At 42.6% G+C, this 19,691-nt stretch overlaps 1 protein-coding gene across 3 annotated transcripts in view; it reads left to right on the forward strand.

The window, feature by feature from the left end:
- Window positions 1-1,812: 1,812 nt before the first annotated feature.
- PLEKHF2 (pleckstrin homology and FYVE domain containing 2) overlaps window positions 1,813-19,691 on the forward strand; it is a 32,971-nt gene continuing 15,092 nt past the window's right edge. Inside the window, exon 1 of one of the 3 annotated variants that reach the window (XM_090040377.1) lies at window positions 1,813-1,959. The gene's annotated coding sequence lies outside the window, so the exon portion shown is untranslated. Of the gene's footprint in view, window positions 1,960-2,353; window positions 2,610-19,691 lie in introns of those variants that run through there. The other 2 variants (XM_090040378.1, XM_090040379.1) reach the window with 2 other exon arrangements.

The following is a 19,691-nucleotide window of genomic DNA, read 5'->3' on the forward strand; positions in this document are numbered from 1 at the left end:
GGTATGAGGGCATAACATCTTGGAAGATAGTACAAATGCTTACATTTAACAAGACAGCTGACGGGGGAGGATCTGGGGGAGAGCATTGGTGCACTTGCACCCCACTTTGATTACTGCTCCAGCCAAAGTTTAAAACCACCTGCCTGGCAGTGGCAGCAGCATTTCTAGTCAGGCAGCGCTGAGGGAGTCAATTGACTTCATGGCGCATTATAATCTACCGGATCATTTCTAAGCTCTTCAATCCACAGCTGTTACCAGCTCTCTTCTTTTTAATGGTCTTCATGTTCCACTTATCAAGCTCTCCTTTGTTCTGCAATTCTGTTCTTTCCACAGTCCTGCAGATTGTATTCAACTCACTCCATATCCAGTTAAGATATATTTGTTTTTGCTTCTAATTGAAATGGAATCATACAGCCTTAGACCCTTAGTGTCTTAATAATGCTTGTAGTCTATTTCTAACGGGAGAAAAATTGTGTTATATGTGATGATGCACCTTGCCATCTGCACCCCCCTATTCAAAATCCTAGAGCTTGCCATGGAAACTGCCATAAGACATGCAGGAAAGAGGGTGAGGCGAGGAATGGATGCCCAGAAAGTTTCAACCACGATAATCCATTTCTCTTGAGCTGTTGGAAGTGATCGAAGCCGTCCCCTATGGCTGTATCAGCCACTTGGGGCTCAGCTCCAGCAGGCCTTTTGATGATATGCTATTCCAGAACATGCGCCAAAGCCAACGGAGTAGACGTAGAAGCCCCTGCTTGAGGAGGATGGCCACTAAGGGCACATCCATGACCGCTTGGGACAACCAAGACAAAACAGGGATGGGGGTGAGGGTCACAGGTTCAAAACGAGTGCAGCCAGTGGGAGACATGGAGCAGAGCACACCAGACAGTGCCCACAGGCCCCTGAACCAGTTGAAGGAGCCAGTGGACACTGCCCGGAGAACAGAGGAGGGACAGGAAAGCAAGGTGATACTTCCCCTCTGTGCAGCACTGGTCAGGCTACAGCTGGAGTACTGCATCCAGTTCTGGGCACCGCACTTCAAGAGGGATGCAGATCACCTTGAGAGGGTCCAGAGGGCCACTTGTATGGTTAGGGGCCTGCAGGAAAGATCCTATGAGAGACTGTGGGACCTGAATCTCTTCAGCCTCCACAAGAGACAGCTGAGAGGGGATCTTGTGGCTGCCTACAAGTTCCTTGGGAAGGGCAGCAAGGAATAGGGAATACTCAGTTTGCCAGGCACCCCTTGGGGTTACTAGGAATAACAGCCACAAATTGATGGGGAGCAGATTTAATTAGACATTAGGAAAAAATTCCTCATGGGGCGGGTTGCCAAAATCTGGACTAGATGCCCAAGGGAGGTGGTGCTTCACCAAGAGCTTGGGGGTCTTGAAGACGACGCTGCACAAGCACCTAGCAGGGAGTGTCTGACCCCTATGCTCTTTGCTGCCCAGGCCAGGGGTCAGACTCCATGATCTTCCAAGGTCCCCTCTGACTCTACATCTATGAAAGTGGCCCTGCAGTCCTGGGGGCTCAACTTCCCTCCACAGCTTCCAGCCTGGTCAGCTGTAGTGTGGCCAGTGCCGGGTGGCCCAGGAAGGCCCGGGGATGGGGAATGCATAAAGGCGCCGGGTGCGGGCAGCCGGGAGGGGCTGCAGGGAGGCACACACCCTCCCCAGCCGGGCCGGGCCGCGGGAACCGCGCTGCACCGCACCACGCTGCATGACACGCCCCACCCAGGCAAGGCCCTGCGGGGCCACATGGCCCGAGGAGGCAGCCCGGGCCCTGCCCCTGTCCCTGCCTTCCCAAGATGGCGCCGGCCCCGCCCCTGGGACTGGCTGGGCGGGGCCTGCAGTCAGTCCCGGAGCGGGAGCCCGGCGGGGCGGGGCGGGGCCGGCAGCCCGAGCGGAGCGGGGAGAGGAGCGGCGCGGCAGGGCAGGCCGGGCCGGGCCGGGCCGGGTGAGTGCGGCCGCTCGCGCGGGGCAAGCTTTGGCTGGCGGCGCCGTCCCTGCGCGGGCTCCGCGGCCGTGTTGGGAGCCCGCGGGGCCGGAGCTGCCTCCGCCGGGCCCTGCGCCCCGTGATCAGGCAGCTGAGGCTCAGGCCCCGGACCGCCCCACCACGCCCCGGGGAGCAGCTTGGGAGGAAAAGACCCCTCTCCCTCCCGGCTTTCGGGAAGCCCCGCTCGGTCCCTCGCTTTCCCCTTCTGGTCCCGGGCCCGGCAGCGGCGATGAGGATCTGTGGCCTGCAGCTGTCCGTGCCCAACCCCCGGCCTTACTGAGCAGCCCGGCTGCTGACTCCGCGTCCCCGCTTTGTGCGGTCTGTAGTCCGGGACAGGCCGGGCTGGAGGAGTTGCAGTAGGAACAAACTCCTCGTCGCTGCGTGGGTCAGGCCGGGCCGAGCGCGGCCCCGGGGTGGCGGAGCCCAGCACTGCCCGGGCGGGGGCGGGAAGCGCCTTCACCCTTGATCGGACTGAACTGATGCAGCTGGGAACGGGAGAGTGACATTTCCAACGCACCGAAGTAGCATGAGGTTTAGAGCATGGCACAGCTAGCCACTTACTCCTTGCTTCCGAGTGAGAGAAGACAATCCAGTGGTAGCGAAACTTTCAGGTCACTTGGGGAGGTTTCTGGGGCGTTAATAGAGTTATTTTTAGGAATCTGGAGGCTTTGTTCCTACAGTAGATGGTGAGGGTTGCGTTGGTGTCTGGTTTTGCTGTATGAGTGAGCTCTGTAGTGCTTGCCTGTGTCAGTAGTATGAGCGAGTGGCATCTAGCTCTGAATTAATTGCTTATTTTATTTTAAAGGCTTAAAACTGTTTAATCTAAATGTTACACTTTAATAATCAAGAAGCTGTTAAGGAGATTAGTGCAAAGTGAGAGTCTTGTTTCCATTGTAATAGCTCACTTTACAGTCCAGCTCAACTAATTTTCCAGGTGTCTAAGGTGTTTCAAGCAGTACAAATATTGGCTCTAAATATCATTCAGAGTAAGTCCAGGAGCCTAGGACATGGTGACTCTGAAACCCTATCATCTTTTTGGCCCCAGATTCCTGGCTCTTGCATGCAAAATATATCATGGGGCTTTTGGAAGCTTTGAGGAGATTGCTGCTATATATGAAAGTAGATGAATGCAGTTGCTTGAATTATAAATATAATGCTGATTGTGTGGAGGCTTGAGGCAGGAGTGGAAGTTGCTGCTGATGCTTCCATCATGTCATTCAGAGTTAAATAGACGAGTATCTTTTTTGTAAAGATGTACCTAACAGTCTGAAATTAGAGGGGAAACTCATTCTGTGAAGAGGGATTAATTTTGTTTTTTAAATTATAGGCTGTGACTGGGGCATAAATTTAGGGCTTGCTACTCTCTTCTGCATTTTTCAACCTGCTCCAACTTCCAGATTCCCAGCTGTGTATTAACTAATTCTGTTGATAATCACTTTAATGGTTATATTCAGATGTTTTGGTAGGCCTTTAATGGAGGGGAAAAGTGCATAGGACTTCATTCTTTTGTATCAGTCTTGTCTGCGTTGTAGTTATAGCAGAACTCCACTGTAGTGTTGAGATACCCAGACTAGTTTGAAGGTGGTTGTGGCAACAGGGCATTCAAGTTTTCTCATCAAAGTAAATTGGACAACAGTTTGGGTGCCTTCACTGAAGACACAATTGTTTTGGGCTGTGCTCATGGTAGAGTATGCGAAACAGGCTCTTTTATACACTCAGGTCACAATTATCTTCACAGCTGTGAGGGCTAGATACTTGAAGTTGAAATACAGCATGTAGATAATACAGAGATGATTTGAGTATGTTGCAAAAAATATGCCTGTTGACTAAAATGTTTGAAATGCTGTGTAGTTGTAATGCTGACACTTGGTCAAATACATTAACTGGGCTCTCTGTATTAGGGTAGTGCTGAGTTAGGAAAACTGAATGGGCTACTGGTATGTGTTAACGAAGACGACTAAAGAAAGTCCAGGGTTGCCTTCAGCCAGACATGTTTGCTTACATCTAAAATATATTCTCTGAAAGATGTCTTGCTTGTGCGAAAGAAAAGAAACCAAAAATAAAAACTGAGCAGTACTCTAAGTTTTGTTCTACAGCAATGGGCTAGCTAGTTTTTAATTGACTTCAGTATATTTAATATTCAAATTTTATTTTAGTTCACATGAGTTGTAATACCATTTGTAATTTCCAGATACGGCATTCATGTGTGTGCTGGTAAATTTAATGATTTAACTTAATTTTTAAAATGTAATATACATTTTTGTTTGAAAAGGTAATTGTGCAAAATATGTTTTTAAAAGGTAATAAGTTTTAAAAAGCTTGTCCTTCCCTAATCAAATAAAAAGTTGCTTTTGTTCCAAGTGATTTAGTTCACTCCCACCACTACAAAAATAAGTGCTGGAGTGGGTAGAAAAACTTAGCTGTAGATATGTATGGAAGAGCATGTTTATAAAAGCATTAAAATACTCTTCAGTGTGGTAAAACAAGTGATGACAACTGCTGCAGCAAGCTGAGTCCTGCAGATTGCTAATTTGAGAAGTTCTGCTGAAGGAGGTAGGGCTGCTTGTGTGAATAAGACTTGCTTTACACTTTACAGACAGTCATGAATTATGTTGCTGCATACTTATTTTGGCTCTTAATTTTTTTTAAAGTTAGGTCAGAGTTTGTAAAGTTACTACAATATAAATACCTTGGATCTTATGGTGTGTCTTTGCATACATACTATTGTAGGTAAAAAAACAAATGAACAAACAAAACCCAACTTGATAGGTAACGTGAGAATTTTAAAAATTATTCCTGAAGTTCAACTATTTAATTTTATAGGATTGTTAGTCACTTGCTTCAATTACTATTTTCTTTGTTCTAAATAATAAGCCAGGCAGGTTTATTTATCATATATGCAGTTCAAAGTACTTACGCATTTTCTATAAATGAATTAAACAGTGAAATTAGTGGACTTTAAATACTGGGACTTTTTTCCCTTAAATATAGTAACCCAAGGAGGAAAGAGAAAATTTACTGGAATATTGACTTTTAGTTCCTTAAAATTTTGTATTAATTTGGATAAGTGTTCTTGTAGGACAGAGACAGGCAGTTATTTTGGGCGGAGGGCCACTTACTGAGTTTTGGCAAGCCATGGAGGGCCACATGATAAGTATCCAGGAGCAGATAAATATTAATTTTCTAAATGTTTTAGGGGCCCCGCAGGCCAGATAGAATGGCCTGGAGGGCTGCATTTTGCCCTACCCCTGTTGTAGGATGTAGGGGTGGAAAGAGCTACCAAATCATTTAGTCTAACTTTTTTTATGATAGGTCCCTTAAATTTTTGTTTGTTGTGGTCTTAGATTGTCTTATGACTGAATATAGTTGGTCAAAATTTGTATGGCATCTTATGTTCTTCGATAAGAGTAGGTCTTCTACATCATCCTTCTTGATGTGTATGTACTACTGCCATTAATGTAAATTGCATACACATGTTAAAGGGATGACACTACTTTAACTCTCCATCTTGAAAAGTTTTATAAAGGAACCTTCTATAACAGAGGAAGGACTGTGAAACCTCTTTTACAGTTAATTGCATAAAAAAGAAAGGTTAAAACATATCTGTAACTCTCCTGATTTCTTGATGTTGTAATATGAGACACTAAACTTCCAGTTTTTTCCCAAGCTTCTCAGTGTGTCAGTCATAGAAGCAGGACAAACCCCACTGTGTGGCTGTGGGACATCACTCTTTAGTGTTATATAGTATTCAAATGCCACATCTAGGAATAGGACTTTGAACACGGTAAAAGTGGATAAAATCAAGTTCCTGCTTCATTGTCTTTAAAACACAGCAAATGAATGTAACAAACAATAGCAGGGATGGAGGGAAGTGCATGAGGGTGCTAATAATGATTGCAAGGTCTTTGGAACAGTTGATTTTATTTTTTTGTCCTTGATCTGGCTCTCAAATTATGGGCTGCCTTTCCAGGAGTTAAGTAATGATTACCAAGTTCTTTATTAAGGGCCCAGGCAGGATCTGTTGACAGCATCATTGTTAGAGCTGCTTCTTAAGGTCTTGTAGATGGCTGTAGTAATTCTGGGTGTGTGATGAAAGGACTGGAAGGCCCAAAAGTAATTTGATAGGTGCTTTGCTATACCTGATGATTTTGAGCCTGAGAGAGAGAGCAGTGTACTAGTCAGGACTGTGTTTAAAATATTGTTGGAAGTCCTCATAATTAGGGGCTTTGCGGTTTGTGGTTATGGTGCTTGGATTTCAGCCATTTCAGTGTACTTGAAGAGTTTGGTGGTCTTTATGAACGCAGTCCAAGTGCAAAATCAGAGTGTGTAGTATGATACTGGTCAGATTGCTAGCTATAAATGCCAAGCTGGGAGTGAGTCACTGCTAGAGCCTTCATTTTACACTTGGAAAGTTGCTCCCTCCCTCTCTTCCCCTTCCACTAGTTCAGTTGCATTGGTAGGGCTCATGGGAGCCCTACTGTAGGTGTGGCTCTTAAGGCAGAACATGTTCTTGTTACCATTTCAAGTGACTTGTCTGTTTCCTTAACTAAAATGTTGGTAAATTTGCCAGTTTTCAGATGCCAAATAATTGTCATCTAGAATGATTTCAGCTTTTAGATACCAAAGTTGTGCAAAAAGAGTTCATGTAGTAAACATCTATACCAAAGGGGATGGCAGTTACATATATTGCTGTACAGGCAGACTGTAGATGTTGGTTTTGCTTTAAGCATGTTGTTAAAGTGATAGTCTTATTTAATTTATCTGAGATTTAACCCCTCCCTTACGGATTTAAAGGCTTTTGGTACAACTCCAAGTCATTTAGCCAGTTTCTTACCTGAAGCATGGTAAAATCTACTCCCAAGTAAAAGATTTATTCTACATTTGTTCTAATGGGTAATCAGTAGTGAGTTCTAATTTGTTCTAATGGATAATGTATGTGAGTTGTCTTAATGCTGTAAGTAGTTACATAATATAAACTGGTACTCATCTTGCATCTGATTATTGCCAAACCTTTTGGGTAAGTATTTATCATTTGTAAAAATGTTGCATCTAGATGGAAAACTTATCACCATATTTACCTGAAAGAAGATGAGCTCTGTGTGTGTCTGTGCCCCTTCTATGCAATAAGGCAAGTGGCTTGTCCCCCATTAGCATGGGAAACAAGCCACTTGTCTTATTGCACAGAAGGAAATCTCACTAGATCAGTGGTTTCCAATGCAGTGCCTATGGGTGCCATGGCCTACATTGGACATGCATGCTGATAGGACCTTGTGTGTGTGTAGCCCTTAATAGAAAACCGAAAAAAAAAATGAGCAGCTGCTCCCCCAGGAGAGAACTAGCACCAGGCCTAGAGGTACTGCAATACCAGGCTAGCACTCAGAAAAGGCCAGAGCAAGCCCCAATGCCCTCCCCTTTGTGCCAGAAACACCACATTTATTCTTGCCCAAAAAGGTCAGGAGCCTGATAGGAACTTATTACCAGAATACATTAGTATAGCCTATCTGAAAAAAGACATGTAGTAAGGCCCAGTAAATGCAGTCCCCCTCAGTGCCAACTCTTTTTCAAGTCATGGTAAGCCATGACATTGCATAACCAGAGTCCCTCTGTAAGCCTGGCACGTATGATTAGTGTGGCCCCTCCCTCCTTGAGGTGAAGCCCACCCAGGTTGCCCTGCATCTCATTTGTATATAAATTCTTGGAGCTTCCCAGGATTTATGATAATGCCCAGGTCCAGGTATGAGTGAGGACTAATTAGCACATGGATCCCGTGTGTGTGTGTGGGGGGTGGGGAGGTGGAGTTGTATCTGGATTACACATGCATACTGAGCAGTGCTGAGCTATGGGGTCACCATGGCTTGAAATGCTGTGGTAAATCGTGAGCGTTTAGCTTTGGACTAACATCATTGCTTCTCAGCCTTTTGGCTAAGATCAAGTGAGACTGGGGGCATTTGAACCCCAAGGCCTCCAGGTCTGGGGCTTTGCAAGTAGGATGCCTGTCTGGATTTGGGGAGTATATGAAGGTCCAGACCAATGGGTCTTGGATGGAGGATACTTGCCCTGTGGTAGAACCACACAGACTTGATAATTGAGCTCTGTTCAGTCAAATTTTGGAACTAGGCTATTAGGCTTTGCCCAGTTGAATCAGGAACTGATTTGGCCCTCAAAATTAAAAAAGTTTGTGCTACATATAATTAGGTACCGAAGTGCTGTTCAAAAGTGTGCATATGGAGTACCTGTGCTAAAACTTACAGCAGTTTTTTAAAAAGGTAGCACGCATCAATCCTGGATAAACTAAATGCATGGATACTATTTGCCAATTGCTACAGCCCTGCTTAATTTTAAGGTAATTGTTTTCAGATTTGCTCCTCTCTTCCTTGTGCTCAGGGAGAGCAGGGTCTGATGGTAAGCAAAGGGGGAAGGGGCTGCCAGGGGAAAAATTTGAGGGAGGCAGAGAGTAAAGGGCTACCTGATTGCCCAGATTTATTTTCTGTGCTGTAGCAGTGGGAGGGGGTGACACATTCAAGGCAAACCTCCAATAATTAGATTCTATACTTGGAAATTTTCCATATATAGAATTTAATTACTTGGGGTTGCCTTATAATCAGTGTTGTCTTCTATCCAAGTAAATATGGTATATGATACATATGGGAGTGTGCTTCTGTGGTTCCTCAAACTACTGCAAAACATCATGTTATTTTCTGTGAAGTCCTAAATGTGTTGTGACTGTGGATTCCAGTCTCTTAGCCTTATACTATAGCATCACCTAGGACATGACTGAGCTTGCTATGAAATCAGTGGAATTCTTTCCATTGTCTTTCATGGGCTTTGTCCAACTCCCATCAATATTTAAGTGTGGGAATACTTCCATGTATAAATTATTTACTAGCACAAGTATTTGTAAGATGAAACCCTAGTCTTGCTAACTTTTGCAAGACTGTTTTATTCCTTAGGAGCATGAACCTCATTGCCACTGGTGATAGTTCGTTTAGATTAGAAGTATATTTTGTGGAAGCTGTAGATATAAGTTTTTTGCATCATTCTTTTCAAACAAGAAGGACATGCTGTCTGCGTGCTGCTTGACAGACATTGGAGGAAGGAATAAACCACACTGTTCATTGAGCTGGGCCTGACCAAAGTCAACAGCATTTCAAGCCATGGTGACCCCATAGCTCAATATGCATGTGTAATCCAGATACAACTCCACCTCCCCGCCCCCACACAAGCACACACAGGATCCATATGCTAATTAGCCCTCACTCATACCTGGACCTGGGTGTGCTTATCGTAGATCCTGGGATGCTCCAAGAATTTATATGCAAATGAGATGCAGGGCAACCTGGGTGGGCTTCACCTCAAGGAGGGAGGGGCCACACTAATCGTATGTGCCAGGCTTACAGAGGGACTCTGGCTGTGTTTTTCAAGTCATGGTAAGACATGACATTAGAGTTGCTGACCACCTGGAAAAGAAATTTGGCGGGAGAGGTCTTTAAACAACTAAATATTGAAGGAAAAATGTTGACTTAAAAAGGATGATTTTGTTTATGGTTACGACAGACATAGTTGAGCACCACCTTCTGGAAATTCACCAAGCTGCTGTGGTTGGGTCCTAACTCAGTGGACTTCTGTGTGTGTTTGTGTTTTTAAGCTCCTTGAGCCTGATCAGAATTCAAACACTTGCCTCTAGTTTTGAGTTGATTGGCACAATCTCAAGGCATAAAACTGTTGTCTAAGTAACTCCTTTAAGAGATGAGGGCTGGTTGTCTTAATCTTCAGGCCTCCGGAAGTACTTAGAGCTTTTCTAAGGCATGGCAGGATTTTGATTTGCATTGAAGGTTCACAGGTGTTATTCAGAGCCTTGTCAAACTATTTTGATGCTAGGGAAAGTTCCTAGCCATCCACAGAGCTAGACGCAGGAGGTGTTTGAGCTGGGAAAACTGCAATACATGGATACTGAGGAGGAAATAGAATGCAGGGAATTGCAGCCTTAGCAAGCCCAGCCCTCAGTTGTTGGGAGGTTTTATGGAAGCAGTAGAGGGAAGAGTGCTCTCTCAGCAGCTCCGTTGGGGTTGCTGAATAGGGCCAAGGAATGCAAAGGCCAACTTCAAGTGCAGTGGTTTGGTAGATAAAATGAGCCCTTAAGAGAAGTCCAGAGATACCACCTTGACATGTATCATAGCTGATTGGAGGAGATTTGGATTTCTTTCAGTAGTGTTGGTGGGATGTTTTCTTACCTGTCACATTTAGTTCATTTTTCCCAAATCTTGATCTGAAAATCTGAGAGGCTATTGAACCTTGTTTGGGTAGACTTAAATCTTTTCTGTTGTGTGTGCATACTTTCCTGGTATAATAATTTATAATCTAGTGATCCTCCAGTGTATTCTGGTTTCCATATTGCTATTTTACTTGTTTCCTGTATCACCCCCAAAACAGGTGGGCCAGTTCAAGATGTTTTTCCTTCTTTGCTTTATGCTTGCTGACTGAGAGTAGCAAAATACAATAACACTTTAGATATCTGTGTCTTCAAAGTGTCAGCAAAGTTTTGTCCTCTGCATAAGAGGAGTAGGCTTTGTTTTCCAAAAAATTAGGCCTCCTAAATTTCTTTTACAACGTCTGTGACTTCACAAGGAACAAGAATCGATTAATGCATTTCAGTGTTTCTTGATTCACTGTGATGTATGAACTTGAGTGGGGAGGTAAGGAAGATCCTTAGCCACCCAATTAGAAGGATAGGGGCTCTTCAGTTAATGGTGGTGGCACTAACAAATCAAATTGCTTTCCTGGCACCTAAATAATTCTTAATCTTGGCTTTTCTTTAGTAGCATTAACATGTCTTTCTAACTACATGTAGAAGAGAAATATCCGATTACAGGTTGACTATGCTGGAGATTAGGAATCTGTGCGTATGTTTCCTTTATCATCTCAAAAGCATTGCCAGAGTATGTTTTCTTCCTTCTAAAGCTGATTTTGCAGGTCTGATTCATGCTTGATTATTGTATCTTCCAGTTTAGATTTGCATCAGAATATATCTGTAATTTACAGCTGATTTAAAACTCAGCAGCTAGACTTTCTGTTATAGGTAGATTAAATTGGCATTCTTCCTCCTGAAAACATTGTGTCAGGTACTGACCATTGCTGGCAGCCCCAGTGATATGCTTAAGTTTCTTGGGTCATGTCTTTATATGGCCCAGTGCAGTGCTGTACAGAGACACCTGAATGAGTTGTAGTACTAGAAGCAGTGTGACTGGTATTAAGACACAGGCCTGAACTGAGGCATCCTCCTGTTCTTTTGGCAAGGCTAGTTAGCACAGTGCTCCCATCAGGCTAACATAGATATACATGGTACCGTAGCTAGCTCATGTATTGTTAAGGAGCACTGCATTGGGGCATGTCATAACCATAAACTTAATTGAAAACAACGTTAATTTTGTAAAATGCCACTCAGGTTGGATTTGTTATCTCACTTTTTGATTGAATCTGTTGTACTTATGTGCCTTAAAATAAACTTGCATTATTCCATAGCTTTGATTCCACTTACTGGGTTAGCTCTTGCTTTTTCTGTTTTTTGCACAGAAACTTTTAGATTCTTTATCATAAAAAAAACTATGAATCTCATACCTCTAAAACAAAATTCCAGCTCAGACTTCAATGAGTAACAGATAGTAATTATAAGGCATTAGATAGACTTAGTGACTGTTGCTTTTTTGTTTTGTAAGATCAGTTGAGCAGTGGAATAGCTTTCAAGGGAGGAGGTAGAGATTGTTTTGCTTTGTAACTTATGACTACTGTGTGATCCTGTTTCATAGATTTCATAGACAAGTCAGGCTGGAAGGGACCCTGGAGGATCATTGAGTCCAGCCCCCTGCCCCAGGGGCAGGAAGTCAGCAGGGTTCATAGGATCCCAGCAAGATAAACATTCAAAAATGTCTTGAGGGCGTTCAAAGTGGGTGCTTGAACCAGATCTGGTGACAGTCCACTCCAAACCTTGGGGCCTTGGACAGTAAAGAAGTTCTTCCCTATGTCCAGCCTGAAATGGTCACAGAGGAGCCTGTGACCGTTTGATCCTGCCATCCCCTGGGGCGCTGTTGGCTTGTTTATTATTTGAATTGGTTTAGCTTTAATAGAGGGCTGTAATAAATGCAAACAGGAAGGAAAAAAGAATGGATTAAGATAAGTACCTTTTCTACAAATGCTAGAGGGTCTTTTTGGAGGCTGTGCCAATGTAGGAAGGTGCAAAATTTAGAAGAACTGTGGTAGGTTTAAAAAAGGAACGCTCAAGATGATGCCTTCTCAAGGAAATGAGACTGAAACATTGACATCTGTGGAGCTGTCTGAGGAAGTTGGATCTTGCTATGACAGTCTTAAGACCGTATATTAAGTGCAGCATACATGCATATAGACTGGTTGAAAGCATCTTCTTTACTGCATGCTTAGTTTGGACTTTTGAAATGCTTTCTTAAGGCTAAAGAATCCTGTTTTATCATTATACAGAAGTTCATCACAGTGTCCTGAAGGGAAGCTCTGAAGACAGTAAATACACTGAGACTGGCTGAGTGAAGCATAGCTCTTGGAAAATCCTGCGGAACAGCTTGAAATTGCCAAAAAGCAAAAGAAAACTGCGTACTACTGCTTTTGCAGAAAGGAATTTTACTTAGTACAGAACATATACTGGCACAGAATAGTACAGTAATATGTTTCCTAGTAATGATGAAAGCTCCTTTTTCTCCTTCCTCAGAGCATGTTACTAGACTCTTATTTTAGCTAAGTCTATGTCTCCTTAAATATGTGTAGGACAGGGGAGATCTATTTAGCTTCTTTGGCATAAAAACTGGTGAGATGATAACTATGATGTTTTCTAAGTGGGGACAGGGGAAAGTAGTAAGTTAAAAAATATTGGAACAACAGTGAAATATTTCTTTGAGGAAAGGGACCTTTGTTTGGAAAGCCTGTGTTTACTTAAATGTACCTGTACCAAGTGCTGAGTAGATGTGTAATATTTCTAAAAGATGGGACAGTAGAAAATGATGTGGTTACTGTCTTGCAAATTTGCTGGTTTGGCTTATGAAAATTATTCTGTACTAATCTGGGACAATTGCCAACATTTGACATAAATAAGACTTTAGTGATGCCACCAAAGACAACCTTGTTGATATATCAGTGGAAAGATCAGATAAACTTTATAACCTGATTACTATTTTGGAAGTCATGTACTTTTTCTAACTGTTTTGAAGGTACAAAGAAATTATAGAAACAGGTTGGAAGAAAGGGGGGAAAAACACTTCTGTATGTTCTCCCTACCTGGTACTGCCTGAAATAGCAATAAAGAATGCCAACCATGTCTGAATGTACAAACTGAAAGTTTAAGTTGGCTTTTTCAAAAAACAATTTAAGCTGTTTTTGAGTAGTCAACCTTTATGTCCACAAAGTGTTTTCCACCAGTATTGCTACATTTGTTTAAAACATCCCTTTAACTTAAACTGGTACAACTTTGTCCTGTAGACAGTATATAATTATGCTGAGTAACAGAAGGAGGAATTCTAGCTGTTGGCTTTGCATATCCCTGAAGCAGTAGTCTAACCTGTTTGTTTATAGCACACATTCATAACAGTAATGGATTTGGCTCTAATGTGGGATAATGAAGACAAGCCATTATTTTGCAAGCCTGCATAATGGAGGTGATGCATTCCAATTCTATTAAAGCAGGAAACATTTTGAAAGTTGTAGAAATTAGAAATATAAGAGGCCTATTATGTCATCAATCTGTTTTATTGCCAATATTCCCTACTGGGCATTTTTTCTAGTAGTTGGGTTAAGTATTTAAAAGGATAGGGCTATTATATTTTCCTTGATATTTTTCTAAGCAAGATGCAGTTATCTGGGATGGATTGTTTGTTTCTTTAGCTTTTATAAACTTAGCTTCATTTCTTCTTCTGATAGTCTTCTTGTCATCTACAGACTTTTCTTCATGCCTGACATTTATACCGTCCAAGCATTGGGAGACTTTTACTTCTTCTTTCTTAATGAAAGCACTTAACTACCTTCAAATGAAAACAGTTTCAGTAACTTTGAATATATTAGCTTCTTTAGTCTTTCTTCATAACCAGGAATTTTGTTTTTCCCTGATATAAAAAAAAAAGAAAATCACAGATTCTCTGATTAATCCCCTCCCCCCCCCATCCATATATTTCCATGATTAAAATGAAATTCCACTGGGGCCTCCAGCTGCCAGGGCTACAGGTCAGGGACCCAAGTCTGCAGTCCCTTGCCCCAAGCCCTGGCTGCTGCCCATTGGATGCAGTAGCTGCTGCAGCAGAGTGGAGCATAGAGCTTGGCTCTCCCAGTCCCCTGCGGACTGCCTGCTGCAGACTTAGGCTGCCAGCCCTGCTGCCCTGCCCCTGGGGGCCTCTGCAGCCCAGAGGATGGGAGCTGGCATGACAAGGCAGAGAGTGGCCAGGAAGGGAAGCTCATTGCTGCTGCTGGGTGTTCTGCGCTGCCATGTTGAGTCACCCCCTGCCCACCTGCTGGGCTGTGGAGGCCCCAGGGGAGGACAGCAGGACAGGGAGCTGCAGTGGCTAGCCTGCATCTGCCCCTGTCCTGTACACAAATCTGGGGGGCATGTGCATACCAGTGGGGAGCCCCTCTCCCCTCTGGGCGAGCCACCCGCAGCTGTGTCCTGCTCCCTGCGCACATTCTAGTCCCAAGCCCCACTCACTGCCCCAGCTGGGCTGCAGCCCTGCCCAGCTCCCTTCCTCCCTCCCTATGGGTGCCTCTGTTCCCACCACTGCCACCAAACCTACCTGCAGGGAGCTGCTCTTCAGGCTGCCTGATGGCAATGTACATGTGTACGTGCGCATGCACATAGTGCCCCCTGCTGATTGCCCTTCTCCCAGACCCCCACCATTTCCCGCATCTTTCTCCTTAAAATGAGAAAATCTGGGTTTTACCACGATTTTTCCCTGGTGAACAGAAAACCCAGATCCTTGCTCATAAATCAGTCCTTCTGGTTAGTCCCCTCATTATTTTTTAATTTTCTCTTTGAATGGCTTCCAATTTTTCTTTTTATAGTTTCATAGTTTGTAGGGTCGGAAGGGACCTGAGCAGATCATCTAGTCCGACCCCCTGCCATGGCAGGAAAGAATACTGGGGTCAAACGACCCCAGCAAGATGTGCATCTAACCTCCTCTTAAACACCCCCAGGGTAGGAGCCTGCACCACTTCTCTTGGAAGCTGGTTCCAGACCCTAGCCGCCCTGACTGTGAAGTAGCGCCTCCTGATATCTAACCTAAACCTACCCTCTGCCAGCTTGTGACCATTATTCCTGGTCACTCCTGGCGGTGCTCGGGGGAACAGAGACTTCCCCAATGCCTGCTGATTCCCCCCTGACTAGTTTATAACAGGCCACAAGATCCCCCCTCAGCCTTCTCTTTTGGAGGCTGAACAGGTTCAGGTCCCACAGCCTGTCCTCATAGGGCCTGCCCTGCTGTCCCCTGATCATACGAGTGGCCCTCCTCTGGACCCTCTCCATGCTGTCGACATCCCTCTTTTCATAATGAGAAGGGGTCCACAATTGAATTCTTTATTCTGAAGTAAGTGTGCTCTCTAGATCAGAGGCTGTAATGGAGCTGATGGTCTGTGTGGTAAATGAGAGATTTTAAATGAAGGAAAATAAGGCTGCAGTAATAATTAAAGTGTAACTGCAGAGGGAAGGGTGGAGGGCATTGTATCAAATGAGAACTTTGGTTACTGAAACAAATGTCAGAGCTTTTTGATTACTGCAGCTTAGTGATTCTTAACCAGTGTACCATGACACCCTGGGTTGGCTTGAAATCCTTTCAAGGGCGCCACAAGGTGCCATGTGGTGTTAGAACTGCTGGGTGTGCAAACCATGATTCACCAGATTGACCCAGAGTTTTCAAATAGGAATTCACAGCGCTAAAAACATTCTGATCTGCTGTGGTCCTTCTGTGCTCTTTGCAACAGAATTATCCTATTATTTTTCTGAAAACAAAAAAGAAAACTAAGAGCTAGCGATTTCCAAGGGATGCCTTGAGTTTAAAAAAGTTACTTCTGTATCTTCAGCTAATGACTAACGAGTGCTGCTTATTTAAAAAAAAAACAAGGTCAAGAAGCTTCAAGTACCTCCTGTCTGGAAAGAACTGATATAATAGATGGCTTGCCCATTTAAAAAACTGCTGCTTTCATTTTGTACCAATACATGATGAACTTGAAAACCTGCTTTGTTAAAGTTTATGTAATTATCTAAAGTATGTGCTGGATCTTATGTTTGGATAGCACCTAGAACAACATAGCATAGCGCAACCTGGTTGGGTCATTGTGGTGCTATCATAATATAAAAGGCAATAAGCATAAAGCTTTTGAAAGAAGACATCCACATTTTTGTAGCTCTTGTTTCTCCAGAGCACAGGGGCATTAGATATAACGTCATCTTACTTTTTTCCAGTGTTACAAGCTGATGTAACTTTTCAGGTCCAACTATTTTACCATTGCATGAAAAAATAATTGTAGTATTGTTTTAAAGAATATTTGCACAAAAATGAAGAACCGCATCTATCTGTGGTAAATTGATGTAAATGCATAATAGGAATAAAGTGTCTTTGAGAATATAAATGACTCGACAGTTACTGTTTAAAATTGAAAAATGTTTCACTTCTAAATACTAAACTCAAGGAGCAAGGCCTAATTAGTGCTATGTTTTTATTTCATTTCCACAGCATCTTCTGCAGTCTCTTGGGTGGGGGGGGTTTCAGGAAGAGTTGGTTTTTTTTGTTTGTTTTTAAATAAAAGCCCAGGGATTTCACAGAATTAAGGAAGTTTTTGGAAATGGAGTTGACTCCATATGTACAATTGAATTTAGATTACAAAATGTGGATGAGAGGTACATGTGACTACACCATTTTGATACTTTTAAAAAACATTTATGACTAGTCAGGAGACCTTGCTTAAAGGTGTCTTTTTAAGGCACGGGCTCTCTAGGTTTTGGCACCATTTCATAATGCAGAGTTTGTTTGTTTTTTCTGATTTGTGTGGAAAAACTGTGAAGTATTTACGAGTTTGCTTAGCTGAGCAACTTTCAAGAAACCACTTTTTTCTGCTTTAGATTTGGATACAGTTCATATAAGAATAGTCATGTCAGTGATGTGTACTGTAAATGTTTTATATGGCAATAGTGCAAAAAAGTTGTTTTCTTCTCCTCAGGGTCTTTGCGTTAATATTAGCAGAGACTGCAGTGAAACAGGGATGGGAGGATTAAACTTGGTTCTAGTGTCCCTTAGCTGGGGACTTGTCTATAAAAGTAGTGAAGCTTCTATGATGCCAGGTGATTTCTTTTATTTTTTTTTAAGCCTCTTTACTTAAATTAGTGCAAACTGTAGTCTTGTTTCTGTTTGGTTTAGACCTGTTCTAGTGTATTTTTAGTCATTTAGGGAACTGATTAAGAAGTGTCTTCACAGAGATTTGCACCTTAAGTTAAATTCATGCCACTTCCTTGTGCAGACAAGGTCCAAGAACCTTGATGGTATAAGGTGATGTAAGATGCTGTATATAAGATAGCATGGTATGGAAACTAGCACTGTCAAAAATACTTAACTGTACTGGGTGTTTTTATTTTGTAGTACATTTTCAGAAGCTGAGTACTAGAATAAATAACCTTGTTGCTATAGTAGCCTGATTAACTTAGAGAAAAATTACATTTATTTCTTGATCCTTCAAACAGTGAACTTTCTAAAGGCTGCTTACAACAGAATGAACTAGCAGCTTTCTCACTTGCAGACAATCTTCCTCTGTCCTTCATCAGCAGCTTGCTTGCCTTGAGATTAGGAGTTCTGCTCATAGGCCAACCAATATGTAGAAAACTGGCCTCCTAATAAATGTTGTTGTTATTCTGATCTCTAGTTTAGGTTGTGGTACTCGGAGTTAACAAATATTTTTCATTTTATGCATGCATCTATCTGATGTGACTGATCTCATTAAATACATGTGGTAATCATATGACTGGGTGTACAGCCTGCACCTCCTCCCAGTTGGTTCCTGTAGTCCTCAAACCAGTGATGACAGAGTCCATATTATCTATGTTAATCATGCTGTGAATTTCAGGGTTCTTCAGTTTTTCCCCTCTTTACAAAAGGGTCAGAGGAATGATAGGAGTAGCATAAGGAGAAGCATAGTTGGATTCTAGTAAGAAATCAGCTGAAGAAAGAAAAGCAAGTTTTTAGACAAACCTTTAGTACTATTGAGTTTTACTAACTGAGGCTTGACAATATACCTGGTGTGTGTATGGATGGCTCCCATAATTTGAGAGGAGTTAGCTCTACAACGAAGACATTTAGGTGGTCAACAAGAGGCTAGGGGCTTTTAGAGCAGGGATATGAGGGATGGCATGGTAACTGGAGCATTCGCTGTTGGGAGACCTGCGTCATCGTTAACTTCCTGTGTAATGCACTTCAAAAGGGTATTGAGGTGCTTGAATACCACAGTGATGCAAACTGTGTGGGTACTAGTTCCAGGAAGGAACCTGTGGAAGGACCTTGAAAAAGAATAGGAAAACTATCTCTTCAATCTTCAAATTTATATAGGGGTTAGAATGGATGGTAAGCTGAATGAGTCAAAACTGTGCTCTTGTTGTAAAAGAGCCACTAGGATACTGGCTTGTGTTAACAGGAGTGTTGTCTGCAAGTTGAGGGAAGTGATTCTTTTACTATATGCAGCACTGGTGAGGCCTCATCTGGAGTACAGTGTCCACTTTTAGGCACTTCTCTAAGAAAGATGCAGACAAATTGGTGAGTCCAGTGAGGGGAAAAGCAAATGATTTATGAAACATAGTTTACGAGAAAAGGCAGGAAGAGCTAGGATTATTTGGTCTGAAAAAGAGAAGACCGAAGATTGATAAATCTTGAAATACAAAAGGATTGTTATAAAGAGGATGGTGATAAATTATTCTTTGTGGCCACAAGAGACAGGACAAGGAATATGGTCTTAAATTACAGTGAAGGAATTTAGATTAGATATTAGATTTTATTTTTTTTCAAACCATGAAGTTGTGTTAAACCCTGGAACAGATAACTGGGAGAGGTTATGGAATTTCTGTCTTTGGACGTATAAAAGCAGGTAGATGTATGCTGGGAGGCTGATGGTTTAGGTGGAGATGATCCTACCTTGAGCAGCAAGTCAGACTTGATGAACTCCAGAGGTTCCTTCCCCCCTGTTTTCTCTCTGATTCAGTGACCATAATGGAATCAGGACTGTTACATTTTAGCTAATTTCAGTTGTCTGACATGGCAAACTTTTCAGTAATAACTTGTTTTATCTTTTTGGCTTTCCTTTTCTCTTGTTAAGATCTGTCATATCTTATTTAGAAACGTGTTTTAAACAGGATAGTATTCACTAACAGCGTATGTCTTTTAAAAATATTTAAAAGATTATGAACTAGTACTTTTCTTTGGTCAGATGTCAGACCTTTATTTTTCTGAACTTTTCACTTCCAGATATGTAAATAAATAATCTCTGTTCACTATTAAGTAGTATGGTGATCGTAGAGTAGTAGGGCTATACAGGACCTCCAAAGGTCATCTAGTCCAAGCCCCTGCCTGAGGCAGGATCAACCCTAGCCAAATCATCGTATATGAATCTGTTGTCTAATGTATGTTAGCAAAACTACACACACAACCACAAGACATAAC

The sequence above is a fragment of the Crocodylus siamensis genome, chromosome 3, assembly GCF_052110815.1.
Source record: "Crocodylus siamensis isolate JL-2025a chromosome 3, ASM5211081v1, whole genome shotgun sequence".
In the NCBI taxonomy this organism is placed as follows: domain Eukaryota; kingdom Metazoa; phylum Chordata; order Crocodylia; family Crocodylidae; genus Crocodylus; species Crocodylus siamensis.